A 23818-nucleotide genomic window follows, 5' to 3' on the forward strand; every position below is an offset into this window, starting at 1 on the left:
GGTGTGTTGATTCTGTGATGAGTGAGGAAGAACGGAGTATATATCTTAAGCTGAGGAATAAAATGGAGACCTGGGGTTTTAAGGAGATGGAAGGGGTTCTCCTATGATGAGGAGAGAGTGACTCATAATGAAGACCAGATGCTCTGTAATTAGGTGTTTTATCCTACAGTATAGTTTTGTCCTACAGAAAGGTTATTTCTATTAAAAAGCCCATTTTTATTTTGGTTTTGGGCCATACCCTGCAGAAAAACCCAATTCTGAGTAATAACCCAATTTTCATTCTTCTGGGCAATTAGGAAGTGGTAAAAGTTGCTGGTGAACCTCCAGGGCCTTGCTTGATCATGGTTAAAATAATCATGCCGAAGTGGAAAGTTTTGGGAAGGCCTGTATTGAACGTCTTGGGAGGCTTATTTTCAGTAGCTATAAAATAAACAAAAATAAGATCCACTTAAGCAGAAACTTTGTTTGAAGGGGAAGGATTTTGCGTAATATTTAAATTTTATATATCCCCTTATAGCAAAACGTTTGAGGGTTTCTATTGTAACCTAGTATTGCCAGTCCTTTGTTATTTATCCAGAGATATGTTCATATATTTCTACTCACCTCTATTTAAGTTTTACCTATTATTTAATATTTAGTTGAGGTGATAATTTTTATTAAATCTCTCTATGTGTATGCTTTTACCCAAAATGTATGCAACATTATTATTTTTGAATATTATCTGTCATATTTTATCTGCATTTAAAAATTCTATTTACATTAATAACATATTTGAGGATTTATTGGTTTTAGTAATTCATGAACAGGGGACCATATGAATTTACTCTCATAGTTAAACTGAACTTTAAATATTTTAGGCACTCAATAATTATATTTTTAGTAAATAATATTATTTGATTGTTCAGCTACCATGATAATTTTTTAAAACTTTGGTGTCACTTGTGAGCTAGATGTTTGAAAGACCCTTAGAATGCTTAATATCTCTCTCTTGCTGGGTGATCAAGTTAGAAACAAGGTAGTAATGTAATCATTGCAAAACATGCTATTCAATGATTAAGGTTTATTAGAAGGAAAAGTAGCAAATGTAACAAATGCGATATCCTTCTAAAGAAATGGGTGACAGTAAAGGTCATGTTTAAATGAAAATTTTGCTCACTTCCAAAACATACACTTATGTAAAATATTCAAGTATCAAAATATTTTAATATTACTGATTTACTCTTACGTAACCATGAAAATTAATTAAAATAGTAGTAAAATACTCTTCACTCTCTCTTTCCATAGCAATTAAAAAATATATTTAAACCTCGGGGAGTGCATTACTTCCATTTATGTAATTTTGTTTCATAATTGTTTTAGAGACATAAATATGTTTGAATTATATTTTAGAATAGTTGAGAAGTTTTATTTCTTTTTCCTTGATAAATTCCAATGGTATTTTGACAGGAAAGCCATGAAATCTATAGACCAGATTTTTTTCCCCACATTTCTTTTGGGTGAAGGTCTCCTGGGCAGTGGCCAGCCAGACCAGTGGGCTCAGTATGAGAGACTCAGTGGCAGGACGGAGGCTGTGTGTGGTGCTACTTGCGATGTGGGCTGCTGGTGAAGTCAGACCTCCATTAATCATCGCTCACTTCCCTCCCCCACGAAGGCCATTTAAGTACTTTCTAAAATTTTTATTCGAGACTCCATGATTTAGTATACTGTTTATGATAGTTTTTTCGTATATACCACATTTCAGCACCACACCCCCACCATAGTGTCCACTTCCCTCCACCATTTAATGTTATGTTAATCCCAGCATCCCCCATCTCTCTGACCTGTTTTCTCCCTCTGTCATCAGTTCCACTTTATATGCCAGATCTGATGTTCTGTTGCTTTGGCCATTTGCTATTCCTTTAACGTTTCTGTGTAGCCCACATAGAAGAGAGATTCTGTACCAGTCTCTCTCCTTATAACTGACTTCATTCAGTGAAATACTCTAATTTCATACACATAGCAGCAAGTGGCCTGGTTTCATTTTTTCTGATTGCCAAGTATTGAGCACGCACGCACACGCACACACTTACACACATCCATACACAGAGACTCAACACACTAGAGTTTCTTTATCCAGTCATCTCTTCTTAAACACTTGGGTTGTTTCTAGATGTTGGCTATTGTGAATAGTGCTGCAATGAATGTAGAAGTACACTTGGCAGAATAGAGTTTTCCTGTTGGGGTAGATGAAGATGGCCGTTTAAAACATGTTTGTTCTTCCAATATAAAACCTTGGATATCTTTCCAGTTCTTTTAATAATAGTCTATAGTTTTTTGGCAGATAGTTCTTTCTATGTGTTTTATAAGCTTAATGCGCTTGTTTTATCTCTTTCTTTTTAAAGCAATTGTAAATGAATTTTAAAAAATGTCTCTTTGATCCATTCCATTGTTTGAATGTAGAAGTGCAACTGATTAATTTTGTGTTTTATGACTTCACAGAAGAAAATGCTTTCTGGTAGATTTTTGTTGTTGATGATGCATTAGGGATTTCTGTGCATTATTATGTCATTTGCAAGTATTGATGATCTTCTTTTTAATTTTGGATTCCTCTTTTATTGTCTTTTTCTTGCCTAATTGTTCAGTATATGACCTCTTAAACTATGAAAAGTAGTGGAGAGTGGAATCCTCATCTAGTTCCTCATCTGAATAAAGAAGCTTTGAGAATTTTTTACTTTATTATGTTAGTCGTGAGTTTTTCATAGATGGAGCCTATTGTATTGATATTTATTCCTTCTACACCCAGTTTTATTTATTTCTTCTACATCCAGTGTTTTTAATAGTTAAATGTTGAATCTTGGAATACTTTTTAGACATCTATTGATCTGATTAAAATTTGTGTGTGTGGAGTGGAGGGAACTCTCAGTGTTACTCAGGGCTTATTCTGGCTCTGGGCATAGGGATCACTCTGTGTGGTCCTTGAGGTACATATGTAGTGTGGAGGATAGAGCCAGGGTTAGTTATGCACAAGGCAGCTACCCTGTAATGACTCTTCATCTCACTGATCATGTGAATTTTATCTTCTCCTGCCTGTGTGGTTGATTGCATTAGTTAATTTATGTAGGTGAACTATCCTTGTATCCTAGGATGAATTGCTCTTGGTTATGATGATGAATGATTCTCTTAATGTGTTGTCAGATTTGACATGCCAGTGTTTTGTAGAGGAATTTTACATCTGTTTTTTGAAATACTTGTCTGTAGTGTGTGTGTGTGTGTGTGTGTGTGTGTGTGTGTGTGTGTGCGTGTGTGCATGCGTGCGCGCGCGCGCTTGCGTGCATATTGTCTTTTTTGACTTGGGAATTAGAATATTTGTCTTATAAAATGTGTCTGGGAGAGTCCCTGCTCTGGATTTTGGAAGAGTTTCAGCCTCGGCATTCTTTGAAAGTTTTATAGAATTCACTTGTGCAGTGTTCTGGGATTTTATTCTAAGGGAATTTTAATTATTATTTTGATTTCTGTATTTTTTATTGATCCTATCAAGATTTTTATTTCTTCCTAGTTGTTTTAAAAGTTTGCGTCATTGGGGGCTAGAGTGATAGTCCAGCCAGCAGAGTGCGTTCAGAGTGTGTTCACTTGCATATGACCTACGGGGCTTTGATCCCTGGCGTCACATAGGGGCCCCTAACCCCCTGCCAGGAGTTATCCCTGAGTACAGAGCCAGGAGGAAGCCATGAGCACAACCCAGTGTTGCTCTAAAACAAACAAAATATTTTGCCATTTTCTTCTGTCCTGGCCATTTTTGAGAATATAGTTGTTTGCTACTATATTCTGTCTCTTATGAATTCTTTGTATGTGTTGTTGGCAACTTCACCTGAATAGTTTCTAGTTTAAGTATCAGATGAAATTATTTATTTATTTGAGACTTATTATTAAATTACTATTTATTTGAGACTGTTCCTTTTTATTGCTGTAGGTCTGATACCCATGTATTTCCATAATTGCTTTTGCTTTGCACCCCATACAATCTAACAGCTCATATCTTTAATTGTTTTCCTAGTCATATTTTATTTCTCCGTTGACTTCTTCATTGACTCTGAAGGATTGTTCAGAATCATTTGTTTAGTCTCCACATACTTGTTTTTATTCCCCCAGTTTTTTTTACTTCTAGTCTTATACGGAAAATATTTTTCATGTGATTTAATTCTTTACAATTTTATTAAAATTCCTGTGAGTCTCAGCTTATCTTACCTGAAGAATGTGTTATGGACACTTGAGAAAAATGCATATTCATCTGTTTGTGGATTTAAATTTCTACATTATATCATGTCCATCTCTTAATAAATACTCTTTTATCTTCATGTTAATCTTTTGACTAAGTAGTGATGTGTTTATTGCTAAATACAATATGTTGAGAATCTCCTACAATTGTGTGCTGTCACTTGCTGTCCTTGAGGCCTGGTAATAATTGTTTTGTATATTTGACCTCATGTTGGTACATATATTGATGTAAAATATATAATTGTATTTGTCTCATAACCTTTTTGAGCAATAATAATAATAATAATAATAATTTACTTTTTGGGTCACACCCAGCGATGCACAGGGGTTACTCCTGGCTCTGCATTCAGGAATTACCACTGGCGGTGCTCAGGCTACCATATGGGATACTGGAAATCGAACCTGGGTTGGCCGAGTGCAAGGCAAATGCCCTACCCGCTGTACTATTGCTCCAACCCCCTGAATTATCTTTTTTTAAGTGAAGTAAGAACAGGTTTTACTTGGAAGTCCTTATGAAGAGTGGGGAAGAGGGGGAGAGAGGGAAAGAGAGCAGCGAGAGAGTGAGTGAGAGAGTGAGAGAGAGAGAGAGAGAGAGAGAGAGAGAGAGAGAGATTGATGCTCAAGAGAGAAAGAGGCTGTATCCAAAGCAGAGACAGAGCCCCATACTCATTTCAGTGTTAAAGTATGAAAGTTTGAAAATACATATCTCAAGAGGGCAGATATGGGTGACACATTTGCTTGGTTACCACTATGAGCCTGAAAGGTTCATTTAATCAGATCTGATGATAAAAGTTTGTGCCTTTTTCTCTGCAATATATGTTTGAAAAACCTTGTTCTAACCTTCCACTCTTAACTATGCAATTGTATGCATTGTACAAAGGTATCCAGTGCTTTTGATACAGCCAGCTAGGCTTTTCCTTCTCTTTCCCTTTGGCAAGTTTGGATCACTCATATTTAGTGTTATGTTTTGTTTTATTTTCCTTTTGTTTTTGATTTGGGGGCCACACCTGGTGCCTCACAGTTCTTACTCCTGGCTTTGTGCTCAAAGATTCTCCTGGTGATGCTTGAGGGACCATATGTCATTTCAGGGATCAAATCAAAGTGAAGAGAAGTGCTATGTGCAAGACAAGCCTACCTGCTGTACTGTCTCTCTGACCTAAGAGATAGTGTTGATATTTGGAACTTACTTTCTGTATTTTTATATTTTGTTTTCTGGTTGTTTTGTATTTCTTGTGTTTTTCCCGTTTTTGTTTCTTCACCATGGTGGTTGTCTTTATTCCTTTTCATTTTTATGTGCCTCTTCATCACATCTTTGTAGTTTTGATGGGTTGGTAATGCAGGGCCTCTATACTTTGAATAGCTAAAAACTGTTTTTTTTTATGGTATTGTCTGGTCATTATTTGGCTATATCAATTCAACGTTCAGCTGTTTTCTTCCTGTCATTCTATATTGATCTTCTCATGTTAGCATTGCTTTAGTTTTTGTTACTGTATTATTGCTATTTATTACCTTGCTCAAGAACTTGTGACTAATATTTTCTTTATTCTTTTTTTTTCATGGTAAGAGGGCTTTTTTTTTAACTTTATACTTAGTGCAGGTCTCATACTGGTAAACTATGCTAGGTTTTGTTCGTCTATGAAAGTCCTTCTATATGATATTTGGATGATAATCTTAAAGGGTAAAGTATTCTTGGCTGGCAGTTTTTGTCTTATAACTCTGTGAATATGCAACCCACTCTTATTTCCTGTTTATGCTAAGAACTCAGATTAAATTCAGAAAAATTTGAGCAATCTTCTTGCTTCTATTGAGTTAGATATGCAATAATGTAATAAAAAGTAGACGACTAAAGTATTTTGTTATAAATTACATGTTTATATTTTGCTATAGACAAATTGGATATTTTTTAAAATGAATTTTAATAGATCTCTGAAATGAGAATTAAAGGGGAGATTTAATGCTGTAAAATGAGTGCAATCTTCATCTCAGCATCTTAAACCTATTTCCTTTGCTAGAATTCAGTTGAGTTCAGAAGATAATGCATTGACTAACTCAGTACATTTTAGTAGAGTAATTTTAAAAAAAATGCTCTGGGCCAAAGAGGTAGCTCAATAGATTGAGTGCTTAATTTGCATTATGGAGACCTGGCTTTAATTCTCAACACCATATGGTGCTCTGAGCATCATGAGTAGTCCTGAGTCTGCTGGGTGTAATTCCCCTGCCTACCCCCCCCACCAAAAAATAAGAGTAAAAGAAAAGATAAAATCATTTTTCTGAATGTTATTCAATTCAAGTTGTTTTTATTTTGAAAGTTTATGATTGCTGAAAGAATGTTTTCTTCCTGGGTTATGTAGGTGATAAATTTCGCACTTCTATCATCCAAGTTGAGATACTTATAGTGAACATTCCATATCTTGGTCAATAGAATTTATTCTTTGTGTTGACAACTCTTTCATACCATAGCTATTCTTTTTCTTATAGCACCTGTAGAAAATTTTATGTCCCTTTCATGGGTTTGGTATATTGGCCACAATCAACAGTGTGTAAATGTGTTCTTATGAGTGATTTTGAACTAACTTTGATAGATTTGGTTTTGCTTTTTCTAGTTAACACTATTTTCCTTGACTAATTTAAAGATTTAAAAAATTATTATTTAAAACATGTTGCTTTGTTATATAATTAAATTATCCTCATCATAACTTATTATTAGTCTATGATGCTTTAATTTTTGTGTTTCAAGATTTGTTACTAAAAGGACATTCAATGTATATCTTGTGATGATGTTTTTTATTTATAAATAATTTCTTTATTTTTTATTATATTCTGCCATTATAAAATTAATGTGTGTATGCAGAGTCAGAAGTCCAATTAAAACATAAACTTATTTTAATAAGAATGCAAGTCTTCAGTCTTTTCATATTAAGTACAGATGCATATAAGCAACAAATTATCAATGTTTGCACCTATGTTTCTTAATGTTGTGCTTGTCACTTTTTGGTTTATTACTTTATTTTTAATCAGTTTTTTGTATTCATATTTATTGTATAAATATTTTAGTGTTTATCAAAACACTAATTTGATTAAACTAATGAGAAAAGAAGGCATATAAAGAAAAATGTAAAATAAAATCCAGTTTATATTTTTGATAAATACTTATAAATGCCCTACCCACTGTGCTACCTTGCATGCAGCCAACCCAGGTTTGATTCCTCCTTCCCTCTTGGAGAGCCCAGCAAGCTACTGAGAGTATCCCGCCCGCACAGCAGAGTCTGGCAAGCTACCCATGGCATATATTATATGCCAAAAACAGTAACATTGAGTCTCACAATGGAGACGTTACCGGTGCCCACTCGAGCAAATTGATGAACAATGGGAGTACAGTGCTACAGTGCTACAGTGCTACTTATACATAGGGTGTTAGAGTCCATGAAGAGCAGATCACATTGGGGCCTCAAGATAGGATAGCAGGAATGGTTCTTGCCTTTTAAAAGGCCAACCTGTTTAGATTCCTGCCACCTAATATGGTCCCCCAGAGTGTCAGAAGTAACCCTGGAGCAAAATACACAGAGTAATCCTGACTTACTTTGCACAGGTCGGTATGGGCTCAAAAACCAAAACAATAAAACAATTCTAAATGTGCAAGAATTTGAATAGATTTCTCCATAGCTGATTAGGGAATGTCCAAAAATATGTGAAAATATGTTGAACTTTACTACTTACCAGGGAAATGCAAACTAAAACAGCAAAGAAATACCACCTCTTACCTTCTACTATGAATATAATAGCACTGTTGTCCCATTGTTCACTGATTTGCTTGAGTAGGCACCAGTAACGTCTCCATTGTAAGACTTCTTGTTACTCTTTCTGGCATACCAAATACTCCACGGGTAGCTTGCCAGGCCCTGCCTTGCGGGCTAGACACTCTCGGTACCTTGCCAGGCTCTCTGAAAAGGACCGAGGAATCGAACCCGGTGAAGATATGCATAAATGAGAATCATTTTATGTTCCTTAGGGTTATAAAATAATGCAGCCACTTGAGAAAGTAGTTTGGCAGTTCTTCAACATGTAATAAATATGATTTGAGAATTCTGCTTATAAGAACATCCTCAAGAGTAATGAAAGCATATGTTCACACAAAAATTTGTGCAGAGGACTGGGGATTTATCTCTTATGTATGAGACCCTTGATTTGATCCTCAACAAAAAATAAACTTTGTATATTGTTAATAGCAGTGTTTTCATAGTAGTAAAAGAGAGGGGATAGTTAATGAATAGTACTGATATGTTATAACATGAGTAAATTTTTAAGATAATATAAATGAAACAAGCCCCATCAGAAAAAATCATGTATTATCTAATTCCTTTCATCTGAAATGTGCAAATCAGATAGTAAGTAAAGGTAGAAAATGGGCTCGAGATTTCCTGCGACTAATATAAAGGAGCTGCGTCAAGATAACTATTGGGCATAGAATTTCTCTTGGAATTATAAAAAATGTTGCTGAATTGCATATTAATGGGGGTTGAATATCTGTACCAAATGACAAATAAATTATTTAATTAAAAGGCTGAATTTTAGAGTATACACATTGCACATAAAATATTTTAAAATAACTGTGAAAGAAGGAATTGGAAAGTGAAGTCTGTTAGTTTTTGAAAAATAATAATAGGAGGTAGTCAGTGCTTCCTGCCATGTACTTGGGTCTTGTGTGTTGTTTTCAGTATTGTTGAATTGCGGGTCCCTCGGGAATGGTATGGGAGCCAAAACCTGTTCCCTCTCTGTACTTTCCTAAGTCGTATAATTTTATTGTACTTGCAGAACATTTAATTTAGTGAAGAATAACTAAGGCTTCAGATTAAAGATGAAATAAACGACAAAAGAGGCTGGTTAAATAAGCTGTGGGCCTGAAGAACAGCACTCAAAATTCATTAAAGTAATAATTCTTAAATTGTGATTATTAGGAGAAAATGCTTACTACCAATTTGTTAATTGTGGAACCAACCTAACATGCTCATTAAGTATGTGTTGAAGAGGCCATTGAAATCAGTCATGTTTTCAGTTGGGACCCTTGAAACATAAATAATTTTATTCTAGAAATTATAAAATTTAATCACCAAAAAGTTTAAACCTGCCAAATCAGTGTAAGAGTGGGAAATAAAATTTGCATCTCTTGGAAGTGCATTTCATGCTGACTCTGTGATCCTTGCTTTGTATCAAACAAGGATTTAAGGTTCTCTAAATTAAAGTGAAGCATTTTCACACATATTTGAAGATTCTTAAAATAATGAATACATTAATAATTCTCCTTACTTAAGTATGAAATGTTTTATGTTCTGTGAAATCATATCAAACTAATTATGATTTAACTCCAAGTTAATTTTCAGAGCATTGACAATTATTTGTACCTTAACAGGACTACTCAAGTGTGATGCTGGGATTGAATTTACTAAGTATTCCATACCAAGTTTGACTCAAAAGTCTTGAGGAAATTCTGGAAGAAATAGGTATGTGATGTGAACTTTTTATAATTCTCTTTTGTTCGTTGTGGTTTTGTTTTATGAATATTTTATTCTTGAATTCTTTTGGTTAGTTTATCTTTGCTCAGATACTTAAAAAATTAATCAGTGAATCAGAAAAAAATGTTATGTATGGCAATAAGAATATTGCGGCTGTTTCACCTCTTAGGTGTCCTCTTTTACTTCTTGAAGTATTCTTTCTATTATATTACATCTCATTAAAAAAATAACTTGGATTTGTGCAGAATGTAAATTTGTTTTGAAATTCTGGCAGGAAATGCTTTTGACATGAAAATTATGAGTTTTATTTTCCTTTACTTTTTCTTTTGAGGTACAGTATATCAAATGGTTAGAACACATGCTTCAATTTTAAAGTTGAACTTCTTTAAATCTAATGAGATATATATTTAATATCTACAGTTTTAATCTGAGCTTTTTAATTAATGATTTTGAACAAAGTCAGCACGCTGAAAGAAGGCTGCTATGACTTTATAAGAGATATAGCCTTTAAATTTTCATATAAATTGGTTAATATAAAGTTTCGTGAAATTACTTTTTCACTGCCACTATTTACCTAGGGTGTCAAATCAACCAATTTGTAGAGGTGGCTAACTCTGTGATGATATATTATAAAAAGTGCACAACTAGAAATTTTAGGTGAAGAATTTTCACAGTAAGTTCTCTAGGCTGTATTCCCAGAGAGAGGGACACCATAGTGCCTGTCTCCTTTAGAATTCTTCGAGAGGGCTCACAATCAGAAGAGTGTCTTCAGGCTCCTCCCTATTCTGTCTCTATTTCTCTACCCAGTTCTTGAACTTTATCAGATAAAGATCCCTACATCCCTAAGAATATTTTTGTCAGGGTGTTATAATTACATTGATGGTTTAATTGTAAGATTTTTCTTGTTTTGTACTGCATTCATCATTTTTCAGATATGTAACTTCAATAATTACTTTGTTATTTAGCTTTTACAGTTTTTCATGTTCCATGTTCGTTGTCAGCATCACTCATTCATTAAGCTCATTAACTTTATTCTGCATTGCTTACGAGGTTGAAATTATTACTCTTTGTTATTCAGTTGAGAATCTAGAAGACTATTTGAATGTTTTGAAAAATATATATAACTTGCATATAACTTTACATGCCAGTAAATTAACAAATAATTTGGTGTTATTAGACTGTATATCCTAAACCTCAATCTTTTATTCCTAGGTATGTAATTTATACACACTATAGACTGTGCTCAGTTGATTTAAAGATCTTTTAAATTGTCATGTTTTAAATAATAGAACATTTGCTTTAATAATAGTGGGAGGGTTTTATATTTATAGCAGGGTTAGCTGACAGTAAACATCATGGTATCATAAAATAAACAATTTTAAGAAAATAATTCTTTTTCCTGAAGAGGACAAAATTGTTTGAAGTTGATCTTTGGACCTGTCTCTGGAACTTACTAATTGGAGTTTTTCTATACAAATGACTTGGATAATATATTTTTAAGAAAATTTTTAATGAAAACCAGCCATGTATTACTGTATATGTATATACATAATGCTAAGAGTTCCTTCACATGAAAAATACATTCTGAAACATGCTTTTTTCTTAGGTTTTTATAAAATTATGTACTGTAGAACTAGATCTTGTAATATAAGAATAATAAAGTAATAGAGAGACAAGGAAAGTCAGGAAGACAGGAAGTTTTAATCCCTTCAAGGACATTAACTTTCTTACCTGTGTTATATCCTTAAAACTTTGCACTTCAGTTCATAAACAGCAAAAATGGGGGAGAGATATTACTGTTTTTTTTTTCAGATTATTGTAAAACCTTACTAGCTGGTACATAGGTATTTTCAGACATACTAGTTTGTAAAAAGTATAAAAGCACACGCATAAGGGGTTATTGTGTGTGTGTAGTTCCTGGCCTCTTTGGGAGGCACTATCTCTCTCTCTCTCTCTCTCTCTCTCTCTCTCTCTCTCTCGCCGATCGTGTTCGTGCTCTCAAGCTGCTGTGTATGAACCAGATCGGGATGGCTCCTCCTTGTGCTCTGCTTCTGTGTGTGCCGCTGTGCTCTCTTCTGTCTGTCTCTCTATCTCTGTCCCTGTCTCTGTAGTCTCTCCTCTGATCTCTTTGATCTCTCTTCTTCCAATCTCTCTCTTCGATCTCTCTCTCCGGAGCATTACTGCTTCTCTCTCTGGAGTCCTTCTTGCTCTCAATCTGACTCTCACTCTGACTCTGACTCGTACTTCTAACTCACTTTGTGCTCTTTCTTTCCCCTGCTTCTGGTTCCGATGAGTCCCTGGTTCTCTTTCACTTTGTGCTCTGCATCTGTGTCTTCTCTCTTACTTCTCTAACAGTCTTAGTTTATATAGCAGTTGCATAAGGTGGTGACACAAAGGTGGGTTGAACATTAACCAGTCAACAAAGAGGGGTAAGATCACTCCTCCAGGAGATTAACAAAATCTCATCTAAGGAGATTACTCCAGATTATTAGGAGATCCACTTAGGGTGGGATCCCGTTCAGGGTGTATTGCTTTCTTCTTTCCTCAGTAATCCACTTAATTAGTTGTAGTAAATCTACTTCTATTATTTCTAGCAATGTCACTCTGTATGAGCACAGTAAGAGATATATCAAACTTAAAGTATACCCCAGACCACAGTCCTCAGGTCATATTAGTCTGCCTAACCCCAGCAGGGTCCTAGTCTCATTGTTACTTTTGGATCATGACAGCATTTGTCCATGACCATGCTCTCAACTTAGAGTTGAGTATCGTGGTGCTTTGGCCTGGCCCATTTCAATGTTTTTCTTTATGTACTTTTTGTTCTTTCTTTGTCTTTGCCTCTTTAACCTATCTATTTAGTACTTGAAGTTTACTTTCAGACTATAAATCACCTTTTTTTATTGAATCACCATGAGAAACAATTACAGACTTACAAACTTTAATGATAACTTTTCAGTAATACATACAATGATCGAGCACCCAACTCTCCACCAGTGCCCATTTTCTACCATCAATGTTCCCAGTAAACCTCCTGCCAACCCCACCCCTTCCTGGCCCCTGCCTGTATGGCAGGCACAGTCCCTCTTTCTCTCTCCTTTTGAGTGTTATGGTTTGCAATACGGGTATTAAGTGGTCCTCATGTTTGGTCCATAGTCTACTTTCAGCACACGTCTCCCATCCCAAGTGATCCTTCCAACCATCATTTACTGAGTTGTCCCTTAGTGGTCCCTTCTCAATACCAGCTGCCTTTTACCCCAGCATGTGAGGCCAGCTTTCAAGTCGTGTTGGAGCCACCTGGCCCTTATCTCTACTGTCCTTAGGTGTTAGTCTCCTATTATGTTACTTTATATTCCACAAATGAGTGCAGTCATTCTATGTCTGTCCCTTTCTTTCTAATTTCACTTAGCATGATACTCTCCATGTCCATCCTCTTGTGTGCAAATTTCATAATTTAATTTTTTCTAACAGTTGCGTAATATTCCATTGTGTAGATGTACTAAAGTTTCTTTAACCAGTCTGTTCTCAGGCACTCAGGATTTTTCCAGATTCAGGCTATTGTGAACAGTGCTGCAATAAACATACAAATGCTGATGTCATTTCTACTGTAATTTTTTGCATTTCCGGATGTTTCCCAGTAGTGGTATAGCTGGGTCAAATGGGAGTTCAATTTCTAGTATTTTTGAGAAATGTTCATGTTGTTTTCCAAAAAGGCTGGAGCAGTTGGCATTCCCACCAGCTGTGAAGGAAAGTCCCTTTCTCCCCGCATCTGTACCAGCAGTGGTTGTTCTTGCTCTTTTTTGATGTGTGCCAGAGTCTGTGGTGTAAGTGGATATCTCATTGTTTTGATTTGCATCTCCCTGCTCATTAGCAATGTAGAGCATTTTTTCATGTGCCTTTTTGCCATTTGAATTTCTTTTTTTCAGGAAGTTTCTGTTCATTTATTCTCCCCATTCTATAAATCACGTTTAAGAACTTGCCCATTTAGAAATAACTGTAGGTGGCAAATACATCAGCGGGTAGACTGTGGTTGGTAACTCCTAAGATTGTCCCTAATCGTCTCCATCTTTTAGGAAATGAAGCATTTTGCTTTGTCCCTCTCATATTTATCAGTATTCATCTATATAACTGACAGAACATGGAAAAGATTATGATATGTTGCATTTTACTTTAGGTTATGCAAAATCATGAGATATATGTTTTGGCTTTTCTCTCTCACCCCCTCCCTCTCTTACTCTCTCCCCCCTCTTTTTCTCATTCATGACATGCTCTCAAGGAGCTAGGGGCCGTGGAGGGGTCTCTTTAGTGAAGGCACAAAATCCTTTGGCTATTATCCCGAGAGGAACTGGGAATAACCTGCAACTTCATGGGAAATTTTCAACCTCAATTATCCCCAGAATGTCCGATTTCTGTGTTAGATGATATATTTTTTTGTTTTGTTTTCAGCTGCTCTTAGTGGAGAAAATTTGTTATATAGTAATAGATTATTAATATATAATTTATCCCTAAAATTATGTTCACAAATTTAAAATGCTTTTGTCTTTACCAAGAATAGACTACTAATAGTATAACAAAGTTAGGGTCTCTGAGCAAATGTAGTGGAGAATTAGGCACATATTTATAAGTGAATTTTCCTAGTATAAGAAAACGAGATATTTAGATTTATCTGGAACACTGATATTACATGCTGATTTTTACAGATTATACAGAATTCACTTTCAGTTTCCATCATTGATCACATCACTGTTATAGATTCCTCCTCCGCAGTTACTCTCGACGTCTGGGTGCTGTTGCGACAGTGTGGGAATTTGATATGATATTGTTGAGAATTTTTTCAATAGACCTGTTTATGTGAGAAATAAAACTAATATTGAAAAACAGGCAAAATAGTGGTTTTTCTATTTAATATCTTTGCATAGTTCTAAAGAATAGAGAATAAAGAATGGAAGAAACTAGATATATGCACACATATTAGGGCTACTGTACTTTGTAGTGGCGAGTTGATTAGAAAAATAAAACCTTGGTCTTCTGAAAGGTAATTTGAAAAGCATCATCGAGTATCAGCAATGCTTTTTATACATTTATGGTAAACCATCCTTCTGAATTTTATTCTTATTAGCTATTCACTGCTGTTAAAATATTAACAAAAGCATGGTGTTAAAGTAAGAGAAATAAAAAAACTTATTCTTACGTTAAAAAGTTTACATTTATAATTTTAAAATTATGATGTAAAGTAATACAATAGTAAAAAACTGTTACCATTATAAAAAATAGAAAAATATGGATTTTAACTGTTCTCCTTTTCAATTCAACTGAACATTGAGTACATTTTTAATGGTCTTATTTGCTGGGAAGAGCACTATTACAATAATCTGCTTTTTACAGCCCATATCAAATATGAACCAGCATCACTTATTACAAAGTTTGTGCTTTGGGAGACATTTTCACGGCATCTAACAGTACTGCCCCACATTTCTTGGAATTAGTCTTTAATGATATCATTTTCAAAAATGAGTTGTTGCTCAAACTTACTGATTGTTTTGTGGTTAAAAACTAATCCAGCAGCTATATTTAAAATGTCATGCAAATTTGTAAGGGAAAGTCCATTGGAAGCCCTGTTATGTTAGTGATTATATGAAAATGTTATAGGGGAACTGCTAAGCAGTTTAAATGTTTTACTTTGCTTTTTTCTTCATGACCAAGGAGTGAAGGCAAAACCCTTATTTTTTACAGTTGGAAAGTCAAGGTTTTACTATTGCCTGCTAGAGAACAGAGGACTATTACTGTAGATGTCATGTAAAATAAAGTTCTAGTCAGAAATCTCCTTTTAGCTGTCATTCTTATTAAGGAGCTCCTCATATGTTGAACCACGCACCTGATATTGTATAAGTGATGCATGTAAAAGAGGCAGCTGGAGAAGAGCCTTTTTTCTCTTCACTGTGACTTTATTAGAGCTTGCTCAAATTTTCACTCTTGCTCAGCTTTATCCAACTTTGTAGCTGAGACTCCCCAGCACAGTAGGTCTAATATAGATTGACGCCTTTGCCTGAAGTCTGATTGAAACTTGTGTCTCAGAGTTGCTAATGTTCACTGAACCGTTTTATTGAAGATTTATAGTAAATAAAATAGATTGCCATATGAGAATTCTCTGAAATCAAATGGAATAATTTGCTAGGTTTAAACCCATGAAGGCAAAGCAGTGAAACAGAAGTGAATACATTTCATGTTCACTATATAAAGAATGCGTATTGATGTGATATTAGACTTAAATATTAGTTTCTATCAGTACAATTACGTGTTATGTATAATTATTCATTGCCATATTACTTCTTAGTCTTTAGTAATGGTTCCTCTATGAGACAGTAATCAGAGTAAGAACTTTTAAGACTAGAATGTCATGATGCTTCTTTGTCATTTTTTTACTGACTGTTAAATACATGGATCAGTAGCTTCAGAGAATTTAATAAACAACACAAATGAGTGGATTTGCCAAAGTGCACTCTAGAATCTTGAAGTTGGAAAATAACAGTAAATCTTATCTTACTAAGAGATACTAGTAATCTTTTTATTCATTAATGATAGGAAAGCTAAATTCTTGATATATTTTTCCTTTTATGAATAAAAACTGTTTTAGAAAAAAATTGTTAAATAATATCCTGTATATAAATTATTACTTGAAATAATTTTGGGGTGGAAAGCATAAGAAATTAGAGTGATCTCAGGTTTCTAATTCTGTAAAATTATAATGACACTACTTTTGGTTATTATAAAAACATTCAGTAACTAATTTGTAAAATACAAGATTTGAGCATTTGAATGAAGATGACTAAAATGTATGTTGCAGAGAAATGAAGATTTCTTATTTGATTGCCTGAGTTAGATTAAAAGTAAATAAAGTAAATATTTATAGAAGAAATATCAATAAAAGATTTTTGTCAGAAAAGTTTCTGAACTTACTAATCATTGAAGATAGCATTGCTCTTCAGTCTTAAAAATAATCTATCAGATTAGTTTTTTCAGTAATTATTTTGTTGTTTTTTTTTAAATAAATGCAGTTTCCATTTATCTTCCCCTAAATATATAGTTAATATTAAAATTTTGCTAATTTGTTTCTTTTGTTTGTTTCCAGGTAGTAATTTTTGCCTATGTGAATATTCTATCAACTAAATGCACCTTTTTTTTTGCCTGTGCATAACCTGGAGTTAATCATTTCTCACAGCCATTATTTAAGTTAAAAAGATTTTTAACTGTTCTGCCATCTGATGCAAAGCATACATCATGTGATGCTCATATGAACAGTGACCCATCTTTACACTTTGACAATCATTCTGTGCCCTTTTAAATAATGTTTGGGCAAATCATTGTTTAAATGATTGACAAATCAAGAACTTTTTATTCTTTTTTTTAAAAAAATTAAAATTTTATTGAATCACCATGAGATAGTTACAAGCTTTCATGTTTGGGTTATAATCTCACAATGATCAAACACTCATCCCTCCACCATTGCACCTTGAATTTCACCCCTTTTCCTCCTTAGGGCTCAGTCATTTTCAGACTGAGAATGTAGGGTTTCTCAGATGCAAGGCTGGGTAAATATAAACATTATGTTTTGAATGTATGGAAATAGCACTTTTCAGCTTTTCTCACAGTAAGACTTCAAGTGTTGTAATTACTTAATATATATTAAATAACTATAGACTGTGTACTAGTGTCCTAATATTTTATAATTATCTTGATTGTTATGACTTCTGTGTGTTACTCTGTAATCAGAAATGTAATCAGAGACATTTCCTCTATCCAGAAGTACATTTGATTTACTATACACTTAAATCATTTAACGTCTTTAAAATTTTGGTTTTCAACGTAAACTTCCCTTCTATAAATCTTGTGTTAAGAGAAAGTTCTCAAGATTAGGAAAGTATTACATGTGATATGCTTCATACTCTTGATATTATATTCTAAAATTATAGTAAAATGCTGAACTGCTGATATGAGGAATTTGTAGATGAGCTACGTTTAGTGAATCAGATCCAGATATACAACTTTGATTTCTTTTAAATTTGCCTTGTCTCTAGTCACCCCTTGTTCTGGTTTTTCCTGTGTACATAATTCTACTTTCCAAAATACTTTATCATTTCTGTAACACTCTGTAACACTATTTGTTTTTGTCATTGCTGCCTATTTGTTTCATTGAATTCTCTATGGTAAAATATAATTTGCATGTGAAAACTATGAACTGAAGTGCAGAGAGATAGTGAGACATTTACAGAATCTTTGCCTCGCCTTGCACTCTGGCAATGCTGGTTCAAATTCCCAACACTACATAACCCTGAAGCACTTCTGTAGGTCACTCCTAGCCCACCCTCCCAAACCGAAAAAGCTATACAGTGAAATTCAGATGATTCTGTCCTTCATAATCCACATTATCTTAGTCATGTATTTTTTCTCTTTGAACATAGTTAAAATTTGCCACATGTTGTTCTTCGAACATCCAAAGTGGCTTGATGTGCTTCTGTGACACCTTTAACAGCAAAAACATTTAAGAATAAAAAAGACTTTTTCCTACTAAAAATCCACATTGCATTTACAAACAGTAGTGAACGAGATACCTTATATATATTTCATTTAAAAATATTTTAATATGATTTTATTTTGTCCTCTTACTTTTTCTGTGCTTTGACATTATTGTTTATGTAATTAATCTGAGAATGAAAAATACAATATGCTTGACCTCCTTTGACTTTTTTGACGTTTAGTCAGTTAAAAGGTTTGTAAGACGTTTAATTACCAAATGGTATGATCATTATTCATCTCATCATTTGATATATAATGTCAACTGAATTGCCTCCCTGGAGTGCTCTGTGTTTCACAGATCAATAGATTTACCAAGAGCTTGAAGGAGAGCTTTAAACATTCATTGAAAGAAGGAAAAATCTATCTCTCTTGTAAAATGGCTTATATAGTTATTTCTTCAGCTTCATAATTATTTTATTTACTTCTGTGAATAAATCTCCTGCTAATGAGAGTTTTAGGGTATTACAGCACCTTTAAGTAAATTAAATTATAGTTTTAATCAGATTTCTTTTACTCAACTGCACTGCTAGCTACATAACAGAAATAGAGATGAATGTTTCTTGAATCTGCTCTGCTTTTGAGTTCCATTTTGAATGGTTGATATTGAAAATATGATTCTTTATATCTTATATGTCTGTTTAAACAAATCTTATAAAGTATTTATGTTCTGTCTAGTCCTTGTATGGTGTGAAAAAATTGTTATAGAGAGATCTGGAACTGGAGGTATAATTGTTCATCTTTGGATGCTCACCTGTTCTCACCAATATCATCGAAGTGCTGTGCCATTAAAAGTCAAAACCAAACCCCCCAAAAAATAAAAAAAAATAAAAATAAATATAGAATTCATTGAATGTCAGCATTATTTAATTATTTTAACTACTCAACAGGTTAATAATTCAAATATGACTTTTATTTATGTATGGGGTTTATAATATGGTCTGTCATACTTCTCATGAATATGTTGCTCTAAAATCACAGTTATCACCAGAGAGCCAGCTTCCCTCCATTAGTGTCCCAGTACCCAACCGCCCCTTCCTTTCTTCTTATGTAAGCCCGGTTCTATGGACAGATTCTTCAGTTCTGAGGAAGTTTACCATTTGTTTTTCTCCTTAGTGCATTTTTTTTAATCTCCTATCTGGGATAGATTTTTTTTTAATTATGAAGGTGATGGGGGCGTGTGATTAGTCAATAAAAGCTCTTTTTGAAGCTGGCCATATAATTCTTTTCTTTTCTTTCTTTTTTAAAAGATTCTATCTAGAGAATCACAATCATAACAAAAATGCAGAAAACATTTCAAAGGCAGGCAAAAAGATCAACCTGCCAATTCAATAATAGAAATTTAATTGAGTTGCTGTTATTTAGCAGCTAATAGACTAAGAAATACCTTAACCACAAAATAGTTTTTTTTTCCTTCCTTTCTTAGCTCTGCCCTGTTCTGACTTCAAGTATTTTGGTGTTTTTTGGTTTTTTTTTTTTGTTTCCATTTTCGATCTCACCTGGCTGTGCTCAGGGATTACTCCTGGCTCTGTGCTCAAGGACTGCTCCTGGCATGGCTCAGGACCATACAGGGTACCAGGGATTGAACCTGGGTCAGCCGCATGCAAGGCAAACACCTTACCCACTGTTATGTGTTCCTAGCCTCTGAATTCTATAGATTAGAACTGGGTGGTGAGAGAAATAAGAAATTATTCTCATACTCTAGTGAGAATCCTGCACTTTCCCATAAAACACTGGACCTAAAAAACTCAGCATTTTAGTACATTTTTGAGTAAAACTTTATGCTTCATACATACAAGGGCCATTCGGAGACTTGGCCTTCCATGAGCACCAGGAGTGTCCCCAGAAAGCAAAAGAACGTTTTCTTGTATATTAATAACCACCAAAAAATAGTCCCCGGCCAGTCAGTAGTACAATCCTTTACTGCCATTTGGCTTTTAAGATTTTCTCACACTAAAAATTAATTCAGAATAACCCAAAATAGAGGTACTTAAGCAATATCAAGTATATACCAATGAAATATAAATAATCTAGTGGTATTCCTCAGAATAACAAAAGAATTATATGGCTAGCTTCAAAAAGAGGAGAGTTCTTTTATTGACTTAATCACAGCCCCTGAGCCTGGCTGTCTTCACCAGGGCCCTTGAAGGTGGTGGGTTGAGGTTCCCTCCTTGCCCCGAGCAGAGCCCGGGCAGCCAAAGGCCTCCAGAACTCAGCCACAGCCGTGCTCAAGGCCACTCTCGACAAGTTTGGATGAGCCTCATGCATGAAGGAACCGGCAGAGGAAAGCCAGGTGTGTGGGACCCAGGGCTGACATCTCCAAGCCTGCTGGGATCGGGACTGAGCCTCTTCCACCCAGATCCCCCGTTTTCCAGTAGTGAGGAGGTCACACCCAGAAACTGCCCCATCAACGGCCAACATATGGCCACATCCAGAGGCTATAAAACCAAGCTCCTGGAAACGCATGGCTGGGACATTTTATACCCTAATTCTCCCTCTCGGACTACCTGGCAAGCTACTGAGAGTTTCCTGCCCCGATGGGAGAGCCTGGCAAACTCCCTGTGGTGTATTCATATCCCAAAACCAGTAATACTGCTGAGTCTCATTCCCCTTACCCTGAATGAACCTCCAAGCCTCGTCCCCTTGGGGAGGATGAATAAAGAGAGGCTTCTAAAATCTCAGGGCTAGTACGAAATGAAGACATTACTGGGCCCGCTCAAGAAAAATCATCAATGGGATGATGATGATAATGATGAAGGTGATGACACCAACACTAGTATATATGAATAGAACTAAACACCTGGAGTTCCACAAAATGGTACATCAATGATTAATAATAAAAGTCAAGCATGTTTCCCAAATTCTATATCTTTTCTAAGCAGGTGTACACATTTAAAATAATATGTATAATTATGTACTATAAAATTTTAACATTTTCATGCACTGGAGAATTTCTACAAATTTAAAATTAGTGTTAGTTAAGAGAGTTAAGAAAACTTTAAGACGAGAACCTGAATAGGTTTATAGATGTTTAAAATATGTTTTATCCTTAGAAAAGGATAAATGTTATGTTAAAAATACAGTGTTATGGATACTGCTTAAGTGTCTGCATTAATAAGTATTATAATAAAAATCTCTATGTGTTTAACAGTAAAAACACATGATAAGATATATAGCATTCAGTATAAATCAAATGTTAATTTGTTATTGTGAATGTATAAAATCCTTTAGCAGGATTTAGGAGATACTAAGTAACCACTTATGTCTACTGCTCCATAGGCACTGTGCAATGTAGGTGGAAGAATATTGGACTATTAAAAGCTGTATCTAAACTATTGCTTATCATTATGAAAAATAAGCTAAGCCATCACTTTTAGGTATAATTCTTCTCTGTGGTGGTTTTGAGAATGAATTCACGTGGTAAAATATGGAATGCCTTCGATTGGCTAGGTTAACCTGACAGTGTCAGTGTTAGGTATTTGGCTTGACTTACAATATGATAAGCCTGCCTATTTCTATTTTGTGGATTCTAGCAAAAGATATGAAATAGATCAGCAAGAGATGCTTAGTTGCATACAGCATAGCATGAGTTCTGATCAACATTTCACACCAGGTCCCCTTCTTCTCAAGTGTTGTAGGTCATTATGGTCCAGATGGCTACTTTGCACTCAGTGCGACTACATTGGAACTGAAGAGAACTGAGCTATTAAAGTCAACTATTCAAACAGAAAGAAACCAGCAAATATACGCTGTCCCTAAGAAATACCATATCTTAGTCATTCTTATTGCAAATATATCCTGAGTAGTAGACCAAGTAAAGATAGGATAGGATTTTCCATTATTAATGCCTCTGTAAGGAGAGCACAATGTTCATGAAAAAATTATCTTCTACTTCTAAACCCTAAACTGTATTATTCCTATTTTTCTCTGACAAATGATTATAAAATCTGGATTAAACGACATAGATTTATTATCTTGCAGTTCTGGCGGTCAAAAATATGCATGGTTATCATTGAATATTATCAAAGTTTCAGTAGTCTTTTTACCTTTCTGGAGAGTCCTGCAAAGAATCTCTATGGTTATTTTTTTAGTTTTACAATTTCTAGAAACCATAAAATTCTTGGGCTCTTTGGGAATCTTTTATCTACAAAAGCGATGGGTCAGTAAATTCTTTCTCATACTCATACCACTGTAGCATTACCTCTTCTCCAGCCACTTTCACATTTAAGACCCTTTGATTACCATTGTATATCTAGCAAATAATGAACACAATCTCTAGTTTTAAGGCCAGCTGATGAATCATCTTAATTCCATCTGTAACCTGGACTTTCTTTTATAATATAAAGTAAGATTTGCACAGGGTTGGGGGTTTAGGACTTGAGTGTCTTTGAAGGATCCTGGAGGTTGAGGTAAATGTCATGCAGTTTATCTTATTAAGTAATTAACGCTTGTAATTGTATCTAAAGCATCAATACATACATAAATGTCTACATGTACAAATATACATGTATGTACATGTAGACTTAAAACCTTGGATTACCTTTATAATCCAACTAACATATACAGGGCATCAAACTGAAACAAAGTTTGGATTCTTTTTGTCCCCTCAGCTAGAAGATGGAATTACCAGATTGTCTGAGTATTGCTGTTATGGCAGAGAAAAATGCATTGTTTTTAGATACGGTCAGAATATAATCCCAAATTTAAATTATATGTCTCTAATAGGTCTGTGAAACTCTGACCTCCATCATTTTGATCATCATTAAGAATGGTCAGAAAGAGATACACCTTGTCTGGGCAAACTGCATTCAATCACCATACCTCCCTACTAATGTGTGGAAAATAAGATGATACCAAAGAAATTGAATCAGATTTTTCAAAAATGTTTTCAGGAGGCTCTTTCAGTTCCCAACAATTCAGACACCTGCAAAAGACAGAAATCATGTACTGTTTACTATAGAACATGACCCAGTTTGTTGTTAGGCAGTATTTGTAGTGATATATGTACTATGTTCAGACTGTAAATAAGTAGAATGTGTTCATATAAGGGAAAGGAAGCTGGAATGTGGCAGTTACATTTCAAAAGTCACAGCAGTGTGACCAGATTTGGCTGATTAGATTGAAACAGTGCAGTTACCATCTAAAAAAAGTTTCAAAAAGAATGAACTATAAACGTTGGTTCTGGAAATGATGGGTTGGTGGTAATGGTCCATTATAGTTGATTTGCCAGGAAGAAGTGAAGTCAATGCTTTTGAAAAATTTCCAAAGATCTCTCATATTTCTCTAGGAAAAAGTAACAGAATTATATTGTAAGTAAGTGCTACTTTTGTGTTTCAGAATTTGTCTTCAAGAATGTACAATGAACATTTTTGGATGATAGAGATATACTTTCTTTAGATCAAAGAGCAGAACTTTTCCCTGTTAACCATACAAAGACAATGTATCCTTCTGGGATAATAGAATTGCTTATTCATTATGATATGTCA

General features: G+C 34.5%; 1 protein-coding gene across 9 annotated transcripts in view; it reads left to right on the plus strand.

The window, feature by feature from the left end:
• Positions 1 to 23818, plus strand: part of FOXP2 (forkhead box P2) — a 562025-nt gene that overhangs the window by 148716 nt on the left and 389491 nt on the right. For all 9 annotated transcript variants that reach the window (XM_055139128.1, XM_055139142.1, XM_055139146.1 and 6 more), the window contains exon 3: positions 9662 to 9752. The gene's annotated coding sequence lies outside the window, so the exon portion shown is untranslated. The remainder of the gene's footprint in view (positions 1 to 9661; positions 9753 to 23818) is intronic.

Source organism: Sorex araneus, chromosome 1 (genome assembly GCF_027595985.1).
Source record: "Sorex araneus isolate mSorAra2 chromosome 1, mSorAra2.pri, whole genome shotgun sequence".
NCBI lineage: Eukaryota > Metazoa > Chordata > Mammalia > Eulipotyphla > Soricidae > Sorex > Sorex araneus.